The sequence below is a fragment of the Pinus tabuliformis genome, chromosome 4_1 (genome assembly GCF_031772625.1).
Source record: "Pinus tabuliformis cultivar Carrire ecotype Pingquan chromosome 4_1, CPIR1, whole genome shotgun sequence".
In the NCBI taxonomy this organism is placed as follows: Eukaryota; Viridiplantae; Streptophyta; class Pinopsida; order Pinales; family Pinaceae; genus Pinus; species Pinus tabuliformis.
Window position 1 is genome coordinate 849,623,270 of NC_142303.1, and position 22,328 is coordinate 849,645,597.

The following is a 22,328-nucleotide window of genomic DNA, read 5'->3' on the forward strand; positions in this document are numbered from 1 at the left end:
TATGAAATAAAATTAACTATAATTCAAATATAAAATAGATGAAATAACATTATAATTATAAATCCCAACCACTCAATTTATCATAACAAACAACATAATAATAGAACATTTTTAAAGCCAACACAATCATCATATGCACAACAAAGTCATGGAATTCAGAAACAGAGGGAAACTAAAAACCATAATTCATCACATCCACTCTTCTCTAAACTATGTGTGTGCAGTCCATGAAAAAGATAAATCATCTTCTCCACTCACTTGAAACTCTCACTCCAAGCTATGGAGGAGTTGTTCCTGCAATCACTTGAAATTTTTATATTTTCCATGCAAAACCTTGGTAATCTCCTCGCACAAAACTTGTAAATATTCACTTTGTTGTCGATTACTGTTAGGATGGTATGCTACTATTGCTTTCTTTAGAGCAACCTTCACAACTGAAATATAGATGCTGACCTAACCACTATAAATTTGCATACCAACTATTGGAGCTACAATACACGATTTGGTGCCTCCAAAAGGGTTACAATGGAAATTTCTATGAGCAAAATGGCCAAGCAAATGGTAAGACAAATATGATGCACACAACTGCCCCTCTGGAACTCGATACATTAGATATTAGGCTACTACAATTGTATCAAACATGATGAAAAATAGAAACTAAATCAATTGCATGATAAAGTTTGATATGAATGAATTATCGCTAATTTTTGCTATAAACTACATGAAATCCTATAGATTTCTATTCCATAGAGGAGCTACAACAATCCTGGTCAACTTCTTGATCCTGAAATACATAATCAACAGTAATGTGATTGTAAGAATTTGAGTTAGAATTGACATAGAATAAGTGTTTCTACATGAGATACATACTTGTCAAACATCAGTCTGCATTGATGTGGTTGTTCACACTAAAAAAAGTCAAACATTAAGTAGACATTTCTTGAGGTTGCATCACAACTGCAAACATATTTTTCATAATGTGTGCACAAATCTAAATTTCAACCCAAATACTCTGACACAGTTGAATCATATGCTATGGTGGCTTTGGCCAACGAGTTGATAGGGTTAGTGCCTTACTGGATAACTCCATGATGCCATTATGTCTAAGTTATCCAATAATTCACATGGAAGTTACTATTTACTGATGGGGTTGTTGAGAAGCCATATAATTGCATCTCTAATAAAAAGGGTACATACTACAAAGTAGGCATGAAACAAATCTCGGTCAATTTCTAGCCTAGTTGAATGTTCCAGATCCCCAAACTTTACTTCTAAACCATAGTTACCAGGTTCCTTATACCACTACCAAATACTTTTGAATGGAATTTTAGGGATCTAGCAGTTATAGACTAAACTTTTATTCAATGAAGTACTATCAAAGTTTTAAGTTTGTTTATCAGGGACTTGCACAACAACAAGAGACATGGCATTTAGAACCTTCTCAAACTTGTCTATGGGGCTACCAATCACCTGTGCAATATGTTCTAAAACCATTTCATAATCATATGAAGAATCAATATACTTTAAAAGGGAATGAGCCTTATTTTTTTATTCATCAAGCAAGCATGAGTCATTCCCAATGGTCATGCAAGAAAAATCAGAATCTAATCTAGTTTCTGAAACTACATGCTCTATACAATAACTATTACTTGTATCAGTTTCCTTTAATGCATTAAGTGGATATGTGAATATCTCAGATTGCATATGTGATTGACTGTCCCTAAATTCCATTCCAGGCGCATTTATCTGGGAACTAAAATATATAATTTAGGTATCAGTTGAATAAGCCTCACACAATCCAGATGAATTGTGAAAAATATCGAATACAATGTTGAAAAAATATGCTCAACTAACCACTATAACTTTGCAAACCAACTGTTGGAGCTACAATACATGAATTAGTTCCTCCAAAAGGGTTACAATAAGAATTTCTATGAGAAAAACAACCAAGTGAATGGTAAGACAAAGCTGCTACACACAACTGCCCCTCTGGCACTTGATACATTAGATATTAAGCTATTGCAAACCTATCAAACATGATGAAAAATAGAAACTAAAGCAATTGCATGATAAAGTTAGATATCAAAATAATTATCCCTGATTTTTGCTGTAAACTACATGCAATACTATAGATTACTATTCCATAGAGGAGCTATACCACTCCTGGTCAACTCCTTGATCTTGAAATACATAATCAACAATAATGTGATTGGCAGAATTCGAGTGAGAATCGACATAGAATAAGTATTTCTACATGATATACATACATGGAAAACATTAGTCTGCATTGATGTGGTTGCTCACACTCGAAAAATTAGCAAAACAACCAAGTGAATAGTAAGACAAAGATGTTTTATATAACTACCCCTCTGACACTTGATACATTAGATACTAAGCTACTGCAAACCTATCAAATATGATGAAAAATAGAAACTAAAGAAATTGCATTATAAAGTTAGATATCAAAATAATTATCCCTGTAAACTGCATGCAATCCTATAGATTACTATTCCATAGAGGAGCTACACAACTCTTGCTCAACTCCTTGATCCTAGAATACATAATCAACAATAATGTGATTAGCAGAATTCAAGTCAGAATCAACATAGAATAAGTGTTTCTACATGATATACATACTTGTCAAACATCAGTTTGCATTGATGTGGTTGCTCACACTCAAAAAATTCAAACAATAAGTAGACATTTCCTGAGGTTGCATCACAACTGCAAACATATTTTTCACAATGTGTGCACAAATCTAAATTTGGGCCCAAATACTTTGATACAGTTGAATCATCTGCTATGGTAGGCTTTGGCCAAAGAGTTGATAGGCTTAGTTCCTTGTTGGATAACTCCATGGTACCATTATGTCTAAGTTATCCAATAATTCACATGGAAGTTACGATTTATTGATGAGGTTGTTGAGAAGCCATATAATTGCATCCCTGATAAAAAGGGTACAAAGTAGGCATGAAACAAATCTCTGTCAATTCCCAGCCTTGTTGAATGTTCCAGATCCTGAGACTTTAATTCTATAACATAGTTACCAGGTTCCTTATACCACTACAAAATAATTTTCAAAGGAGTGTTAGGAATCTGGCAGTTACAGATTAAACTTTTATTTAATGAAGTAGTATCAAAGTTGTAAGTTTATTTATCACGGACTTGCACAACAACAAGAGACATGGCATATAGAACCTTCTCAAACTTGGATATGGGGATACCAATCGCCTATGCAATATGTTTTGAAATAATTTCATACTCATATGAAGAAATAATAGACTTTAAAATGGAATGAACCTTCTTGTTTGATTCATCAAGTAAGCGTGAGTCATTCCCGATGCGCATGCAAGCAACATTAGAATCTAATCTTGTTTTTGAAACTGCATGCTATATATGGTCACTATTACTTGTATCAGCTTCCTGCAATGCATTAAGTGGAGATCTAAATATCTCAGATTAAGTATGTGGTTTACTGTCTATAAATCTCATTCTAGGCGCATTTGTGTTGGCACTCAAATATCTAATTTGAGTGTCAGTTGAAGAAGCCTCACACAATCCAGATGAATTGTGAAAAATATCTAATATAATGCTGAAAAATAGATGTTGATCTGACCACTAAAACTTTGCAGACCAACTTCTGGAGGTACAGTATAGGAATTGGTGCCTCCAAAAGGGTTACAAAAAGAATTTATATGAGAAAAACGACCAAGTGAATGGTAAGACAAAGATGTTTCACACAACTACCCCTCTGGCACTTGATACATTATATACTAAGCTACTGCAAACGTATCAAACATGATGAAAAATAGAAACCAAAGCAATTGCATGATAAAGTTAGATATCAAAATAATTATCCCTGATTTTTTACTGTAAACTACATGCAATCCTATAGATTACTATTTGATAGAGGAGCTACACTATTCCTGGTTAACTCCCCGATCTTGAAATATATAATCAACAATAATGTGACTGGCAGAATTGAAATCAGAATTGACATAAAATAAGTGTCTCTACACGATATACATACTTTTCAAACATGAAATTGCATTGGCGTGGTTTCTCACACTCAAAAAATTCAAACAATAAGTAGACTTTTCTTGATGTTGCATCACAACTACAAACATATTTTTCACAATGTGTGCACAAATATGAATTTGGTCCCAAATACTCTGATACAGTTGAATCATCTACTATGGTAGGCTTTGGCTAAAGAGTGATAACTCCATATTTGGCATTCAATTTTCCAACTAAACAAGCAATCATCCAAAATCAACAGAGGCATTTTGGCTAAATCAAGAACATGGCTCATATAGTATGGAAGAAAGAAATGTATCGGCATATTTAGACCACATCTAATTCCAACATTCTAAATTTTAGCATTATCGTATGCTTGTTATTTAGCATTCTCTACTTGCAATTATATACCACGACTTATAAAAGTAAATGTTATGTAATGTACCCATACTAACTTTCATATCCTTGACACATAAAATTCATTTACAATAAAGGTACAGATAACAAGAAAGGATTCCATGAAATTCGCATAGTTCACATCCAAAGCCAAAATTCTAAATTTTAACGTTAGTTAACAATAGAGGTGATTACCACATGCCCTTATAAATGGTTGGTTTATCTTCCCATTGCTTGTTGGTTAAATTCTATGGTAAGCCAGTTGCACTATGGATTGACTAGCATCACCAGCTATGCTTTTGATTGCATTTTCAGCTATATTTATGTTTTCTATTTTGGTTTCTTCCTCATACATTACCAGTATGCTACTATGGGGTTAGTCCATACCCTTGGAGTTTTCATTGGAGTTTTGAATCTTGATAGGGAATTTCACCATGCTTGCTTGACCATCTAACTTAAACCTATGGAAAAATAATATCAAAATTTAAACCTCTTACATGGATAGGACAACCCAGAAGGAACAACACATGTCTTTGGAGACTTAAATTTTGACAAAGAATATTGTCATGCAGACTTAACTACCTAATCTAAACCCCATTGAAAGATACTATTCAAATTTAAACAATCAAATATAGCTGGCTTACAAGGGTCCATGCAGGTTTAAAATAATATAAAAAATTTAAACCTCTTGCATGGATAGGACAGCCTAGGAGGAACAATACATGTCTTTGGAGACTTAAAATATTGACAAAGAATATTGTCATGCAGACTTAACTACGTAACCTAAACCCCATTGAAATATAATATTCAAATTTAAACAATCAAATATAGTTGTCTTACAAGAGTCCATGCAGGTTTAATCTAGACCCCTTTAAAATATGAAATGCAAATTTAAATAATAAAATGCAGCTGGATTAAAAAACACATTTTCATAGGTGAGCTATCCAATGAAGAACAAAGTATGTCTTTTAATCCCATTAAAACATAATATCTAAATTTAGACATTGCCATTTAGCTGGATCAAAACACTCACCTGCATAGGTAAGAGAGACTATGAGGAATAAAACATGTCTTTGAGAGGGAATATCACCATGCCTTCTCAACCATGTCTTCTAAACTCAGTTGAAAACTTATATCCCAATTCAAACAAATTTTTTGAATCCACCATCACTTTTTTGTTCTTACCTGTGTGCTTTCACTTCTATTTCCTACATTAAAAAATTTCGCAAAAGAAAAGAGAGAACAAATTTAGAATGCAAATCAATGAAATGCTGCTTCAATAATAAGCTCGAATCAACTCAAAGCTTATTCTTGGAATGCAAACCAATCAAATGTTGCTTCAATAGGCTCAAACCAGCCCAAACTTTATTGTTGGATCTTCTGCAACAAATCAAAATTCTCAGAAAAATATAAAGACGAGCGTTTGAAATTTTGTGTTTACAGTATAAGTATAATAACTGGCCCATCTCAGGGAACTCAAATATGCTACCCAGACATTGTGGTTGGGAAATAACGTATAGATTACCTAGACGTTCCTGTTTGATTTGTTTGTAGCTTTGTCTGCAACATTTCTTGGCCTACTGATTTAGATGTTCCTGGAATTATTTGTGTTTGTTCCAATGAATTGTACAATAATATCTTGCTTTATTCAGAGTAGCCTTCACATTTTCTGGGCTTCCCAATCGAAGCAGAACCTCTTTGGTCAAGTTTTAATAAAAGAAATGAAATAAATCTCTGAAATAAATATGATAATGCACAAATTATATGAGATAAAATTATCCACAAATCTTATGAAATAAAATTAACTATAATTCAAGTCCTGGTAAAATAAATGAAATAAATCTTTGAAATAAATATTATAATGCACAAATCATATGAGATAAAATTATCCACAAATCATATGAAATAAAATTAACTATAATTCAAATGTAAAATAGATGAAATAACATTATAATTATAAATCCCAACCACTCAATTTATCATAACAAACAACATAAGAACATAACATTTTTAAATCCAGCACAATCATCATATGCACGACAAAGTCTTGGAATCTAGAAATAGAGGGAAACTAAAACCATAATTCATCACCTCCACTCTTCTCCAAACTATGTGTGTGCAGTCCATGAACAAGATATTTCATCTTCTCCACTCACTCTAAGCTATGGAGGGGTTGTTCTTGTGATCAATTGAAATTTTCATATTTGGCATTGTAATCTCCTCACATAAAACTTTCCAATCCAAACTTTGTTGTCGATTACTGTCAGGATGGTATGCTACTATTGCTTTCTTTAGAGCAAGCTTCACATTTTCCAGGCTTCCCAATTGAAGCAACAACTATTTGGTCACATCTAGATGAGGGAATTTTTCATATATATATTTCAGGAATGACTCTGCACTTTTCCTTCCCTCCAACTTTACTGCGCTCATCTTTTCTTTCATTCTTTCTGCATTGCCTTTGCGGTTTTCTACATTTTCTCTTTTCTCCTACTCAACTACTCCCTCTTGGTTTTTTTACTGCTTAAGAACAATATATGTACCACTCAGAACTTGCAATCCATGTAGACATGATGCTAAGTGCAATCTTGATGCTCTGAAAGTGGTAGGAATGGGCTTTCTTCTCCATTTTCAAAATAGAGGAACATAACTTCTCAAGCTTGCTCATTGCAATAGCTTCGTTCTCCAAATGATTTTCTTCTGCAACATGAAGGGAAAGCTTGAAATAGGCTATAGCTTCCCAGATTATGTCCATATTGCCACACATTGCCTTCTCCAGTAGATCTTCTCCTTGAATGCGCACCTAAATTGCTTCACAGTGTTTGGTAATTGAAAACATATGTTTTCAAATCCGTTACTTGTTTCACCACTTCCTTACCCATGGAAGCAACACCCACAAGTGTTTCATCTCGATCAAGAGGTATAGGGTTCTATGAGTATATTCACCACTGCAGGTTTGGGTGTTCACATCTTGAAATCTCAACACTAATGGAATGGACAACAACTATGCATTTTCTATTTGGAGTTCTTTCTGAACATGGTGAGTTCATGTCTTTGGAACCTCTCCTCACTTGAAATGACACCCATGCTTGACATATGCACATCTACTTTCTTTTTACTACACTTCTTGCTGGAAGAGCATACCCCCAATCTTACATGTGTTCTCGCTTATGCAACAAAGACCTTATCTGTAAAAAAGAACAAAGAACAACCACCTATTTATATTTCATTCAGGAATATATGTTTCTGGAAAATCATTGATAAAGAAAAAGGGAAAATGTGGAGAGAAAACCAATGTAAGAGTTGTGAACACTTACATGATTACTGGCTACGGCTAATGTGATGAAGTGAGTGAGGTCTTGGAGAGGCTCCCTCTGATGGGGTAATCATAATACAGAATCAAATAGGAAGAATAAGAGGAGAATGGGGAATGTTCTCCTTATTCCCTTATCTTTTTCTCCCCCTTTCTGAGAAGAAGAATTAGTGCGTACAAGCTCAGGGTGAGGAAATTTTTCCTGAAAACTATTCATCGATTAAACTCCTTTGATGCATGTAGGCCTTAGCAAATGAAGAATTCTTGAAACGACCTAGGTAACTGAATACATAACAGTTTGGCTAAGATCGAACAATTGATCACATTTTAATCGTCTAACAAGCCATTTGACAGTAGAGACCAGATCCACATATCAGCAGAGGAGAGTTATTTTCAGAGGGGAACGCCTTACAGCGTAATTATCCAATGTTATTTCTTTGGAGAGTTTGAAGTAATGGTGAGCACTCATGGATTTTTTTTTTATTGTGAGCTATGAAAGAAATTACTTAGGAGGTGTGAGAGGTATGTAAATCAAGAGAGAGATTGTTTATCCCTCTATATTTATAAATGGAAGTGATGGAGAAAGGATTGGAAAAGAATATATTAAATGGTAGTTAAGATAATACACAAAATAATAGGTTCAAATATATAGGTAGAATAAGGTAATTGATAATTGAATAATTCCCTCATCCTCCTAATTCTTTCTGTAAACCTTATCTTCCCCTAATCCTAACCCTTATCAAGGTTCATATTTACAAACCCTTCACTACATCTATCTCAATATTTCCACTTTAATGATACTTCGAATTCTCATGCCTATTAATGATAGTCAACCCCTAAAAATTTATAAAATGATGATCAATTAATATAATTCTTTGAGTTTATACGTGATTTTCCTAATGAAACTCAATGTCTTAATACTCTTCCTAGTGCAATTGTAGTACACCCTTCCTTAACAAGATAATATTATTCAAGTATCTTTTTTAATCACAACTATCAAGTAAAAAATCAGCTAGCCATGATCATCCTTTACAATGTTAGCTAAAAAATTTCATATCCCAAAAATTTGTATGTGTGTTCATTAACCCATTGCAAATAAGTCCTCTCCCTATTATGGTCATTGGCATAATTATGTAAGATAACATATCCCTCTTACTTTGATTAATAAATGTTAAGACACATCCAAATGTTATGTCTCTTCCCTGAATTGTTTCAACCTCCTTTTTCCCATCCCATGTTAGCATTAGTATAGTTCATTACGTGACATCCATTAGCATTAAGACTTGTTGGACCCTCTTAGATAAAATCCTCTAGTGGTCTATTATCTTTAGAGAACATTACTTTCACAGAAATGGCTACGTAAAAGGACAATGCATCCAAGGAAATTGAATTCCCCATCACCAACATTATATAGGGTCTACTTGGTGCTTTGGTTCAAGCCCTAAGATGCTAATATAGGTTTCCTACTTGTAACTTTCAATTGGATACCTACAAATCATTACACAAATATGGGGGGAAAATAGAAGGTAAATTTCTAGACTCATGCCGATAAAACCCAACTAACTATTACATGACCTATCTAGAGATGAATGGAGCAAGTTGCTTCTCATAATAAATCACTTATAAGGTTTTTCACAAGCATGGTTCATGTTATATAATAAAGCTACAACAATGGAAATTGAGATAATTAAAGGCACAAAAACCATCTCCAACTCAAGATGAATCACACATGGATGCTTTTTATATTTATCTAAGAGAATGCTTTCATTTCTCCTATCTATCTATGGAACTCTATTCGTAGAATATTGTAATTGTGGAAATCCCTAGGACATTTTTTTTGCAAAAATATATCAAAGTTTCCATAAATTTGTAGACCCAACCCCATATCATAGATTCTAAAGAGTTATTGAATCCTAAATTTACCTTTTGTTTGCTAGTATTTTTTCTTGCAATAAAGTAGATTTCTTTGAGAGTGTCAGCCTAGATCAACCCTTCATGTGTGCAATCATTATGGAATGAAAACTTGGAAAAATCCCTCATCCTCCCATTTTATCCCTAAATTTTTTTATCCAACTATAAGTAGTATGAGAAAATTATCCATCTATAACCATAACCCAACACTAGTGCTAGCTCATCATTTTAATTTCTTAGCCAGTGCTAATTCCACAAAGCCCAATTTCATTTTCTTTTAATCGTCAATCATAACAACAAAAATCAACCACTAAAAAATGATACAATGGTGAAAGTTAATATAATACTTTGATATTGATTGAACTCAATCTCCAAAACGCTCCTTTTAACAAAAAAGAGTCCCTCTCCCCAACCTTATTACAACAAAACTTTCCACACTCCTAATGACAAGAGAAAATTATTTGATTATCATTTTTACTCATAACTCTTTACTAAAAGACTAATTAGCCATAATCAACCCTGATAATTCTAGCAAAAAAATATAATATCTCAAAACTTTTATACATGTATTCAACTACACACTCCTCTCCTTATCACCACAATTGAGTATGATAAGATAATCCTTATATTCAATTAATAACAACTATATTGTAATGTTTTCCATAGGACATTTAAAAGAAATCCTCAAATGTGGCGTTTCACTCGTCAACCATTTTTACTTACTTTTGTGCATTTGATATCGATGTCACTACAATTTATATGATATAATACCCATCATGAAATTTTTGGAGCTTATATATTATTCCATTGCATATTTCATCCAAAGGTAATTCACCAATGGATTGTGAGGAGTATAAGATTAATTTAGATTCTATCACCTTTATTTGAATCCTTTTTCAACCATCTTTAACACTTTAAGACCCCTAAATTGTATTTGTAAAACAAAGACTCATTAAATTCTAAGAGTTGGGTATTAGTAGTTAGTATTTCTTAAAGATACACATTCACATGTCCAAGATTATAAGATATGTAAAAGCAAGCCAAACCTAGCTACATCTAGAGTTAAAGTCGTGAGCATAATTTAGTTTGTAGTCTTTATAAAACCATCATTTAACAGGAAACTTATAGCATTTTCTAGACATAAGTTTGAAATCATAGATAAGTTTGCAATCATATTTGAATCACCACATGACCAATTATGTTTATAAAAACACATAGTTATGGTTAGCAAAAGAGAATTGAAATTTGTTAAAAAGTAGGAAAAATTCATTAAATTCACCCTAGTTTTAGAACAATGCCTCATATTGGCTTTTCAAAAACATAATAAAAACTTGAATAATGTAAGGAAAAGCTAGATTACAAAATTAGCCTACCATGTTTTACACGACTTAAAACCACAAATTTGACATACCATGTTTTGCACAAACTAAAAGCACAAATCTCAACAAACCTAAAACTGACATAAGTGTGAATAATAGATCTATTGAAATCAATATAGATTTTTTAATATTTTTACCATCAATTTTAATAAGCCTCACTTAATTTGATATATACACCTTTAATGATGTTATGACCAAATAAGAAGTTCAGAAAATTTTCTTCCTTGTAACACCCCTCGGTGAAAAGTAAATATTTAATTTAATTTTAAAAACAAGATTTGGTAAATTGTGGGATATGTGGAAAGTATAAGTGGGAAACTTTAATATTTCAATTTTATATAAAAGAAAAGTTATGACAAGTCTTGGAATTCATGGGAAAAGATCCTAGATGAAAATTTTCATTCAACAGAGAGTTAGAGGAGAGGTATTCCTTTCCCTAAAGATAAATAATCTATGTTGGAACAAGCGAGCCAAGAGGCTGAGATGAGAGAAAACATGTGGAAACCTTGAAGACTTTATACCTGGTTGGAGGAGGTCCAAGTGGGAGAATGAAGCTATAATCTTATGAACTTGCAACATGACATTGTTGAAGGAAGGCATGACACTTCCAGTTAGGGTATTCTTAAGCTAGACCAAGAGCTAGTGGAAACCCTAGGAAAGACTTGAGAGTCTATAAATTCTTGGCTAGACTCGGTGGTCTTGATGCCAGAGAACAAACCTTATGAGGTCACTATCCATCTATTTTTGTAAAATTGAAAAGGCTCGGGGGGATGTTTTGTTGAGAGGACCAATCTCATTGGTTAGGAGGAGTGGTGTTAATCTCGATTGGATTCCATAATAGTCTAAATTTAAAATGTAAGTACTCTATAATATTTTTTTTTATTTTCTTTCTCAGAACAAAACTGTTATTATGTGTGATGAAAGTATATGGAGTCTTTGACTGTATATATTGACTTGATATAAATGGTTCTTGAAGTTCTCTGTAAGGAAATGGAATAGGAACAAATGAGTATGGATGACATCTACTACTATTAGATATCATTTTTAGAAGGTAAAGTTATTATTCGATTAAAGTACTAATAACTGTGTGTCCAAAATTGAAAATCAAAACTAAACCCTGATTCATGCTAAGAAGCATGTTGAAGCCACTATATATATATATATATATATATATATATATATATATATATATATATAAAGAGTATGGGGATAGGGATGGGAGCGTAATATACTATTCAAGAATCCAGAGAAATACTAATAATAGTGAAAGATAGATGATATAGTGAATGAGACTCAAACAACCTTCCTAGAGGAAAGTTGGGTTAGTTCCTCGGCCAAGCTAAGTTAACAATGGCCTAGGAACAATCCCTAGTACCTATTGAAAATAGACTACCACAATACTTATACAATAAAACTATAGAAGATTAGATAATAACCACACATGCAAATATTATTCTTCAAGACAAGAGAAAGAAAGTTGTTTTATAACAAGTTGCAGAAATTTCTGAATTAGTATTCAAACCATGGAAATGTACATAAGTCAAATGTTCGATAATATGAAGTGCATACGAAACTATACAAGAGTCTACACACTGTTTCTATAATACAATGATTAATCCAACACATAACTTTGGCATGAATAAAGAATGAAAACACCGAGTGATTAAGAAAGAACAGAAAACTATAAGACATTATGCCCAAAATGTATATATATATATATATATATATATATATATATATATATATATATATATATATATATATATATATATATATATATATATATATATATATATATATATCAACCAAAAAAAGGAAGGAATTTTTAGAAGAAACCCTACCATCAAACATTCATTGTCAGAAAATTGTAATCATGCATTCAAGTAACTATAAAATTACATCCAATACATACGTAGGACTTATTGGTCAAGAAACATCCCATGAAAGGAAGCATGATGCTCATAATTCAAACATATAAATACAATCAGAGAATTTAAAAATATATAAATACAACCCTGGAAATATTCAGTGGCTATTCAAAGAGACATGTTCACATGTTTAATATACTTCTGGAAAATCAAACAAAAAAGTAATACTTCAAGTGCATATTCCTGCCAAAATGAAGACACAGCCCGAGGCCACTAGAAGTAATGTCTTCTAAAGTTAATCACATAGTTTGATATAAATGAATGGGGGTTTGACCCTAATTTCCTTTATACACCCAAAACAGATCTATAATAAATGCATTTATCATTTAACATAACTCTTATGATGAAAATAGAGTCACTGTCGTGGCCTAGCCTTAGGATAAATCAATTCTCATAATCATTTTCCCTGATTAGGGAACCTATGTAAGTTTTTCTTAAAATCATAATCAGAGAGCTCTTCACGAGTACATATTCGCACCTGGAATCCATAACAAGAGAAAATGGAGTTGTTATCAATGTAACTCTGAAATGGAGTCATAAGAAAAAGTGGAATACCATGAGGTAGAGAACATTGTAAGCTAGGGTATATTACCTGCAGGAGCAGTTACATTAGGAAAATGGAAAATCAACAAGAACATACCCTAAGATTAGTTTCTTAGGAAAGAGCTAGGTTGAAGATATTTCCACAAGAAACCATAGAAGTCAAAATCTTCTTTAATAACCTGTTGACGGTGTTGGACCTGCCAACATTCAAGGGGATCTCCCCAGTAAGAAGTCCCAACTAGACCTCCAACTATTTGGAGTAGGAGTCCAAATAATGGGTGGTAATGTAGTGCCTTGACCGTGGTAGTGCATATAGATAAGTATGATGTATTTGGGTGGAAGAAAGTGTGTGACATTGCATCAAGTCAAGTGAGATGCATGGGGGGTTCTAACACATGGAGGGGAAAAGGAAGTGTGCCCCTTAGAATCCTGTAATAGTACGCAGCTTGAAAGGAAGACACAAGCGGAATGACATCACAGGCTAAGATGCAGAATAGTCCACAAGTTAAAGTGATGGGTTAATCCAAAAACACGCATTCAACAAGATTCATACAATTTCATACAAAGTAGTTCATAATAAAATGTGTAAGTTAAATAACATACATTGCTAAAGAAACCAAAATAGTCCAACTACAATAACAACATATGCATGAAAGCGTGTTGGCTCTGTTATTATTATTGTAAGTGAAAATTCCATCCATACATACACCATTGACAACCACTAGCCCCAATAGTGGAAAATGATAGTCAAGAACACCTGCTCCTCTAGAGAAGTATACTTGCTCTATGTTGAGGAGAAGCCAAGGCTCGTCACAATACTCCGAAGCCTTTTCTAAGCCTAAGCCTATCCAAAATCTTGTCTCCCAAAATCCTCTGCTATGGTTTATGAGGTTCTATTTATAACAAGGGGTGGGGTGACCCTTGACATTCCCCTTTGTGACTCTTTGAACCCCCTCATGAATCTTCAACTCCTTTACAAATAACTCATTACATTACATAGTGACTGTTCACATTCCACTAATGACACTTGGAATTTCACTTACAACATATTTACAAATAATATACATTTTCCACATCTACCCATGTGAGACAAAATAGGCTATAGACAGCCTAACAAGACAAAACACTATGAATGTGAAATTTGGGCAAAGACCAACTCGGCAACCTCCACTTGATGCTTCTCGGTCATGTGTTGATGCCAAGCTTGGTACTATGCGATGATGTCCCCAAACTGCTTGATGGTGTCTTTCTGATAGCAAAATCTTACCTCTATAGATTCTGGGTATATGGCCTTGGAACTTGTGTCCAACCAATCCTGAAGCATGTCCAACATGGTGTTGACCATGACAGGACTACCAATGTACTTCTACATGTTTTGTGCACTCAGATCCAAGTCATGCATGGTGACCTCTCACCTTAACTGCTCCATGTACTTGTCGATATCTAGCTGAACTTGGTTCTTGTGCTTAGCTTCAGTGAGGGAACTGATTGATGGGATCCTATGCATTCATACCATGACATCCAAAATCTTATACAACCGTGCATATGAAGCTTGTATGCTGCTGACGAATGGGACAAAATTCTCATAGTTATGGATCAACATCCAAACCTTTTCTTTGTCTGGCTCTGTCTGTGGCTTCATCATCTTCAGTAAGTAAAGTGGGGCCCCTTTGTATTACATTGTCCACTCTTGCACATGGGTGATGGAAGCATGTACATCCCTAAGAGTTTGAAAAAGCTTCTTGCCCCACTACTGTAAGCCATGCACATGGACAATTGCTTTATGCATGGCTACGAATCCATCATAGATCTTCCACATGGTAGTCTCAAGTGTTGATACTTCAACAAGTGTCGCTTTCTTCATCTCTGCCATTACAGAAACTGTGCTCTGCTCTCTGGATTGTTCTTCCTCTTGCATGGATGCCTACAAATTCTTTTCCATTTGTTCATTCTCGTCTAATAGGAACTTAAAATTTGAGCTCGCGACTCTTGTATAGGCCAAGGTGGCATCGACAATGGCAATTGGATGCTATTTCACATCTGGCACTATCACCCTTTCCTTCATGAGTGCAGGTGGTGCATGATCATCTATAAATTTCTTTCTCCACGCATGTACAATATTCCTTTGCAACTCATCAAATGATAGAATAACACATCCATCATCGGATCATCATCAATGAGAACAACCTCTCCTTGCTTACTCGGGACTAGTTCTAACATTGGAGGTGGTGGAGACTGAGAGGTGACCTTGGGTGCTTTCAGTATGAGGTCAGTGTCTTGATCCTGTGGCTTCTACCCCAACTCCATGTTCATCGCTTCGATCAATTGCTCAATCTGTTGAGCAAGCTCCCTATCCTACATTTGTTCACTGTCTTCTTTAGTTGTCGACTGTTTTGACTCCTCAACCTATATGGGCATTGTTTTCTTTGTCATTGCGCCTTGACTTTTGATCTATATTTAAACAGGAACACAAAAAATTACAGAGATAACCATAAACACAGATATGCAGCGGAAATAATACTTCACTTCATTAATGTAAAATACTGAAATATGAATAAACCAGCTAGGGCAATGGTAGCTTATCTCTGAGAAGAGATGTGGTGGCTACATGCCTTTGAACTATGTTACAATGAGGCTCGAAGGCCTATTTATTGTTGAGAAACAATCAAAAACCCTTAACATTCCAAAACCTAACCCTAGAAGATGAAACGCCAAACTGTGCGCCTCGTTTGGGTAAATTGGTACATCAACTTCCCGGGGTCGTAACTTTGGCATACGATCTCCGTTTGACGCGTACAATAGCTCGCTAGAAAGATCTATCCGAGCACTACCACTTTGGGAGCCCAAGATTTCCCAAAAAACGTCATTTAGGGCCTCAAAATGGCTCCGGAAGTTCAGGACCCGAAAAACTGCTAAAAATAGTAAACTGTGCTACAATTTAGGAAACTGAAAAGACTGAAAGAGACAGTTGTGGGGGTCCAAATGGGATAGGTGGGTGGCCACGAACATCCACCTGGATCAACTTTCCTCTTCCTCCTACTTCTACTTCTCTTCCCTCCTACTTGTACTTCTTCGAGGGCTTCTTCGAGCAAGATTTTGATAGGATCTCCTGCCCCCTCGTCTTTCTTCTCATCCGCCATGGGAGGTCGTCGGGATTTGCGAGGCTGGTCTTGCAAAGGTTCGACCAGTTCAAGCCCTAACTCCTTATATCCCGACCTCATTGGGGACATGCAAAGAAAAACAGAGAAAAACTAGACCACTATGATACCACTGATCTGGATTTAAATAGGAACACAACAAATTATAGAGATAACCATAAACACAGATATGAAGCGGAAATAATACTTCACTTCATTAATGTAAAATACTGAAATATGAATAAACCAGCTAGGGCGATGGTAGCTTATCTTTGAGAAGAGATGTGGTGGCTACATGCCTCTGAACTGTGTTACAATGAGGCTCGAAGGCCTATTTATTGTTGAGAAATAATCGAAAACCATTAACATTCCAAAACCTAACCCTAGAAGATGAAACGCCAAACTGTGGGCCCCGTTTGGGTAAATTGGTACATCAACTTCCCGGGGTCATAACTTTGGCATACGATCTCCGTTTGATGCATACAATAGCTCGTTAGAAAGATCTATCCGAGCACTACCAGTTTGGGAGGACCCATGTTGTCCCAGATTTCCCAAAAAACATCGTTTAGGGCCTCAAAACGGCTCCGGAAGTTCAAGACCCGAAAAATTGCTAAAAATTAAGTAAACTGTGATACAATTTAGGAAACTGAAAAGACTAAAAGAGACAGTTGTGGGGGTCCAAATGGGATAGGTGGGTGGCCACCAACATCCACCTGGATCATTCCTCCCCCCTTAGGAAGAAATGGTCCCCATTGCATTGAGTTCCTCCCTGAGATGAGGAAGCTTTTGCTGATCTGGGTCTCTGGTGAGCTGTTCTACAATCTCTGATGTGTCCAGAATTGGTGGGAAGCATGGTCGACGATAGTCCACATTGAACACTCGGTGCAAGCGAAGGAATGGAGGAATGTTGTGCTTAAAAGAAATGTTTCCCATAGCCTTGGTACTGGTGTAAGGACCATGTCGAAGTGGTCTGAGTTTCTGATGGGTTCTCGTAAGGTGTTCTCTTTGCAGATGTAACCAAACTTTGTCGCCCACCTGAAACTTGTGTGGTACCCCTGTGGGTGAGGAGAAGTTGTTCCTGTGTTCTGTCATGACCATATCCCTTTGTTGTTGCTGCTGCGTGGAGGAAACCTTTGTGGGGGTCATGGATGTAGCAACGATCTTCCCCTTACTTTGGGAGTGAACCAGATAGAAAATGAATTTCCTAGTCTGGGAGATGAGCTTGCTGCCTTTCTTGGCAGTGATCAAAGAGGTGGCAGTAGGTGGGGCTACCTCTGGTATCCTGTATAATGAATTATTCAAAGAAATAATGACATCACGAGGCCTTGACTCATACACAACATGTCGCCTCCACAAGTATGGTTGGTCTAATAGCACATCGCAAACATCAAGAGGTGTAACATCACACAATACCTCGTATGTGAAGGGCTTGATGCCGTAGGGAAGGTGGCACTTCTGGCAAACTTTGAGATCTCGTCCTTCATGAAGCCACCCAATACTGTATGGCTATGGATGTGGTGTAGTCGGTAGGCCCAACCGCTTCACGACCTCAGCTGAAATAAGGTTCTTTTGGCTGCCACTGTCGATAATGAATTGCAGCGGCGAACCCTTCACCCACATCTGTGAGTGGAAAAGACGCTCCCCCTCCTCTGGATCTTCGGGCTCATTCTTCTGGATCTTAGCAGTGGCAACAGTGGCGCTGGGATCCGCATCAATGATCTGCTTCCCTTTGCCATTCCCCTTGTCAGGTTCTGGCTCAGGGTTGGAACATGCATATGATTCGGAAGCCTTCAACTCGGCCACTAGAGACTGCTTGGTCCGACACTCACTTGTGTTATGAGTGGGACTCTTATGGAACTCACACCACTTTCCTGTGTCCTTCCTCGGCTTCGTGGTGTTGTTCTTTTCTTGCGGCTTCGAGGGGTTGTCTTGGGTCACCCCACCTTGGCTTTGTCCTTTGGGCTTCGTATTTGCAGATCCAAAGTATCGCTTCTTCTGTTTGAACTTTTGCTCGATTTTGACAGCATATCGGTATGCTGTGCCGAGTGAGAAGATGTTCAAGAACTCCATCTCTTCCTAGATGTATCTGTGTAGGCAGCCGCGGTATTTGTGTACCAGATGCAGCTTAGAATCTTTGATACCCAACTGTGTGCGAAGGGTATGAAAAATGTTTGTGAACTCCGGCACATCTTGGTCTCGTCCCTACCGCAGTGTGGTCCATTTGATGTATTTGTCCTCATAGCTTTTGACAGGGTAGTACTGCTCCTTGATAGCATCTCGAAATGAATCCCAAGTGGCTGTGGCTGAAAATAGTGAGCCTGTGCTTTCATCCTTCTGCTTGCAGTAGGTTTCCCACTAGTCCTTGACGTGGGGAGCTGCTTTGAGAAGAGTGAAAACAATCTTTTCTCGACTCAAAAATTCATGAACAGAAAAATAACCCTCTAGCAGATTTAACCATTTATCTACGACATCTGCGTCTATTTTACCCTCGAATATGGGGATTTCAAAATTAACTTGTACCTTAAAGGGCGTGGCGTTTCCAGAGTAGCTGCTGGAAGCCGATGTGTCGCGTTTGGGTAGCCGCTGAAGGATCTGGGCAAAGTTGTCCATCATCGCGTTCCGTTGTCACTCGAGGGCTTCCTCAAGCAAGATTTTGATAGGATCTCCTGCCCCCTCATCTTTCTTCTCATCCTCCATGGGAGGCCGTCAGGATTTGCGAGGCTGGTCTTGCAAAGGTTCGACTAGTTCAAGCCCTAACTCCTTATATCTCGACCTCGTTGGGGACATGCAAAGAAAAACAGAGAAAAAGCAGACCGCTCTGATACCACTGATCTAGATTTAAACAGGAACGCAACAAATTATAGAGATAACCATAAACACAGATATGCAGTGGAAATAATACTTCACTTCATTAATGTAAAATACTGAAATATGAATAAACCAGCTAGGGCGATGGTAGCTTATCTCTGAGAAGAGATGTGGTGGCTACATGCCTCTGAACTGTGTTACAATGAGGCTCGAAGGCCTATTTATTGTTGAGAAACAATCAAAAACCATTAACATTCCAAAACCTAACCCTAGAAGATGAAACAACAAACTGTGGGCCCCGTTTGGGTAAATTGGTACATCAACTTCCCGGGGTCGTAACTTTGGCATACGATCTCTGTTTGATGCGTACAATAGCTCGTTAGAAATATCTATCCGAGCACTACCACTTTGGGAGACAACATGGGTCCATGGATGCATGTTGCCCCAGATTTCTTAAAAAACGTCGTTTAGAGCCTCAAAACGGCTCCGGAAGTTCAGGACCCAAAAAACTGCTAAAAATAGTAAACTATGCTACAATTTAGGAAACTGAAAAGACTGAAAGAGACAGTTGTGGGGGTCCAAATGGGATAGGTGGGTGGCCACCAACATCCACCTGGATCAACTTTCCTCTTCCTCCTACTTCTACTTCTCTTCCCTCTCTCCTTCTCAACTCTTTCTCTTCCTTGTACTTCTTCTCTATTTCCTACAACTTTTGTTATGCTTCCTCCAACCTTCTCTTTTCTCTCTCCCTTCACTTCGTTCTCTTTAGACGTTGCTGCCTCTTTGCCTCCGCTGCCAAAGTTGCTTTCTCTAAGATAAGATATGCTCTCATCTTGTAGCTTTGATCTACCTCTAGGTTCTCTACAATCTTCCTCTTTCCCTTGTCCTACACTAGCTTATTGCTTATTGTTGTGTTGTTGTTGCTTCCTACACTACTGCTGCCTATAGAGTAGCTTTCCAAGCTATGGCTATACTAACTAGCTCTTAGAGCTTGGAGCCATTGTAACAATACCTCCAAGGGTCCTCTTTGTGCTAATGAAATGTCCTGTGGATCCATGGATAATACACCTTCATAGAGTGGTTGTTATAAATACCATGGGGATCATACAGATTAAAATATTTGGTGTTGAACTCGAACTTCACTATCTCCTTAGCTTCAGCATCCACATCTTTCAAGTTCTTAATCTCGTACAATCCAATCCACAAAGGAAGAGCGGGCCATGGTTCCTTTTTCCTCCTATGTAGCCCTGTTGATAACCCTGTGGAGATGTGATATGGGACCTCTCGCATGACCAACTTGACCATGGCATACCTTGGTAGAACATGTAGAGGGTTCTCTTTGCCAAGCATCCTGATGAAGGTGCCACCGTGTGAGGCATACCAATCTGCAATGTTAAGTATTTCCTCCATTGCCTCTTGAGACATGCAAGGTGGATCCCGCTCAAAGATCAACTTGTACAATGTGATGATGAAATGGTCAGTTAGCCTCTCTATAACCCCTCAGTAGCTACAATCTGAAAGAAACTTGCAATAAATGTTGAAGATAATCTCTTTCAGTGTCCATGTCCAGCCAATACTAGAAAATAGATGTTGGGAAAAAATTACATCAAGTAAATATGTGGACATGTAGAATCTTGCTTTCTCATCCTTGGTGAATTATGTGCATTAGTCACATGGACTTTCAACTGAAGTAGCAACAAATACGACTAGATGAATGGCCTTCCTTCATTCCAACTAGTCCAACACAACCACCTAATCTTCAGGAAAGGTCTTCGTGCTCTCTTGACCATATAATAGGCATGCAAAAATGATCAAGAACTGATAGGCCTTCCTGAGAGACTTTGTCTTTTAAACATGATTGGGTGTCATTTTGAACTTTGATGCCTCTTTCACCTAGCGGTTTACAATATATCTAGTGTTCAAAAAGCTATGGGTGGCATATAAAAGTGTGTCCATGTGGTCCATCGGTTGAGGTAAATGATACATCTGTTGATAATTCCATGCCCTGAAGGTAGCAATCTCTACCCCACTGGCATTGCTTATTGTCATAGTCTTTGGATCTGTGTGTGAGAAAATCGAGTAGATGATGTCCACACATGGGAAGGCAGGGTACTTGCATGCAACCTTGTATAATTATTATTGTCGGATACTGATATAAACCATCCTCTGTCTTCCTTGAGGTCTTCTAGAAAAGCATCCTTGATTTTCTTCCATTCCAACTTCATTCCCTTCTTGATGAACAACTGAGTGTCTACATAAACTGGCAAGTTCACTAACACCTGCTCAACTTCTTCCCTAATACTACTCTCAACATTATCCTTTGATGCATCTCTCTTGGAGGAGATGTTAATTGTAACTACTAGAGAGTTTCTCAACAACTTATGTACCTAGAGACAAAAAGGACACTCATGGCATGCAAATGTTAGCTTGAAACCAAAATAATCCTCAAGAAAAGACTAAGCAACAAACCGGGTAAATGCTGGGAGGGATTGTGCAATCCTGGTTCACAGAGGTGACTGGTTGGCTATTGGAACTGCATATTACACAGTCCCAATAGTTAGTGGGAAGGTATTGTGACTAGAGCTGCATAATGCTTAGTTCAGTCTGGGCATAGGCTAGGAGAGACTGTGCATTGCGCAGTCTCAGTGGCCAAGGCTAGGGACTGGCTCCTAGAAATGTGCAATGGATAGTTGGAGCCAGGCCTAGGAATGTTGGAAATAACACTGAGAGAGAGGGTGGGGTGAATCAGTATTAGCAAATCAATAACTTTTTCATTTCCATAATTAGATTCATATACGCAACTTCAGTGAAGGGAACTTGCGTGTACATGCAACTGTATTTAAGGCAACTAGCGTATATCCAACAAACTTATGATTCAGTTAATTCATCATATGTTGAT

At 36.7% G+C, this 22,328-nt stretch overlaps 1 pseudogene; it reads right to left on the bottom strand.

The window, feature by feature from the left end:
- Positions 1–300: 300 nt before the first annotated feature.
- The window catches only part of LOC149178887 (uncharacterized), a 147,931-nt pseudogene continuing 125,903 nt past the window's right edge, over positions 301–22,328 (bottom strand).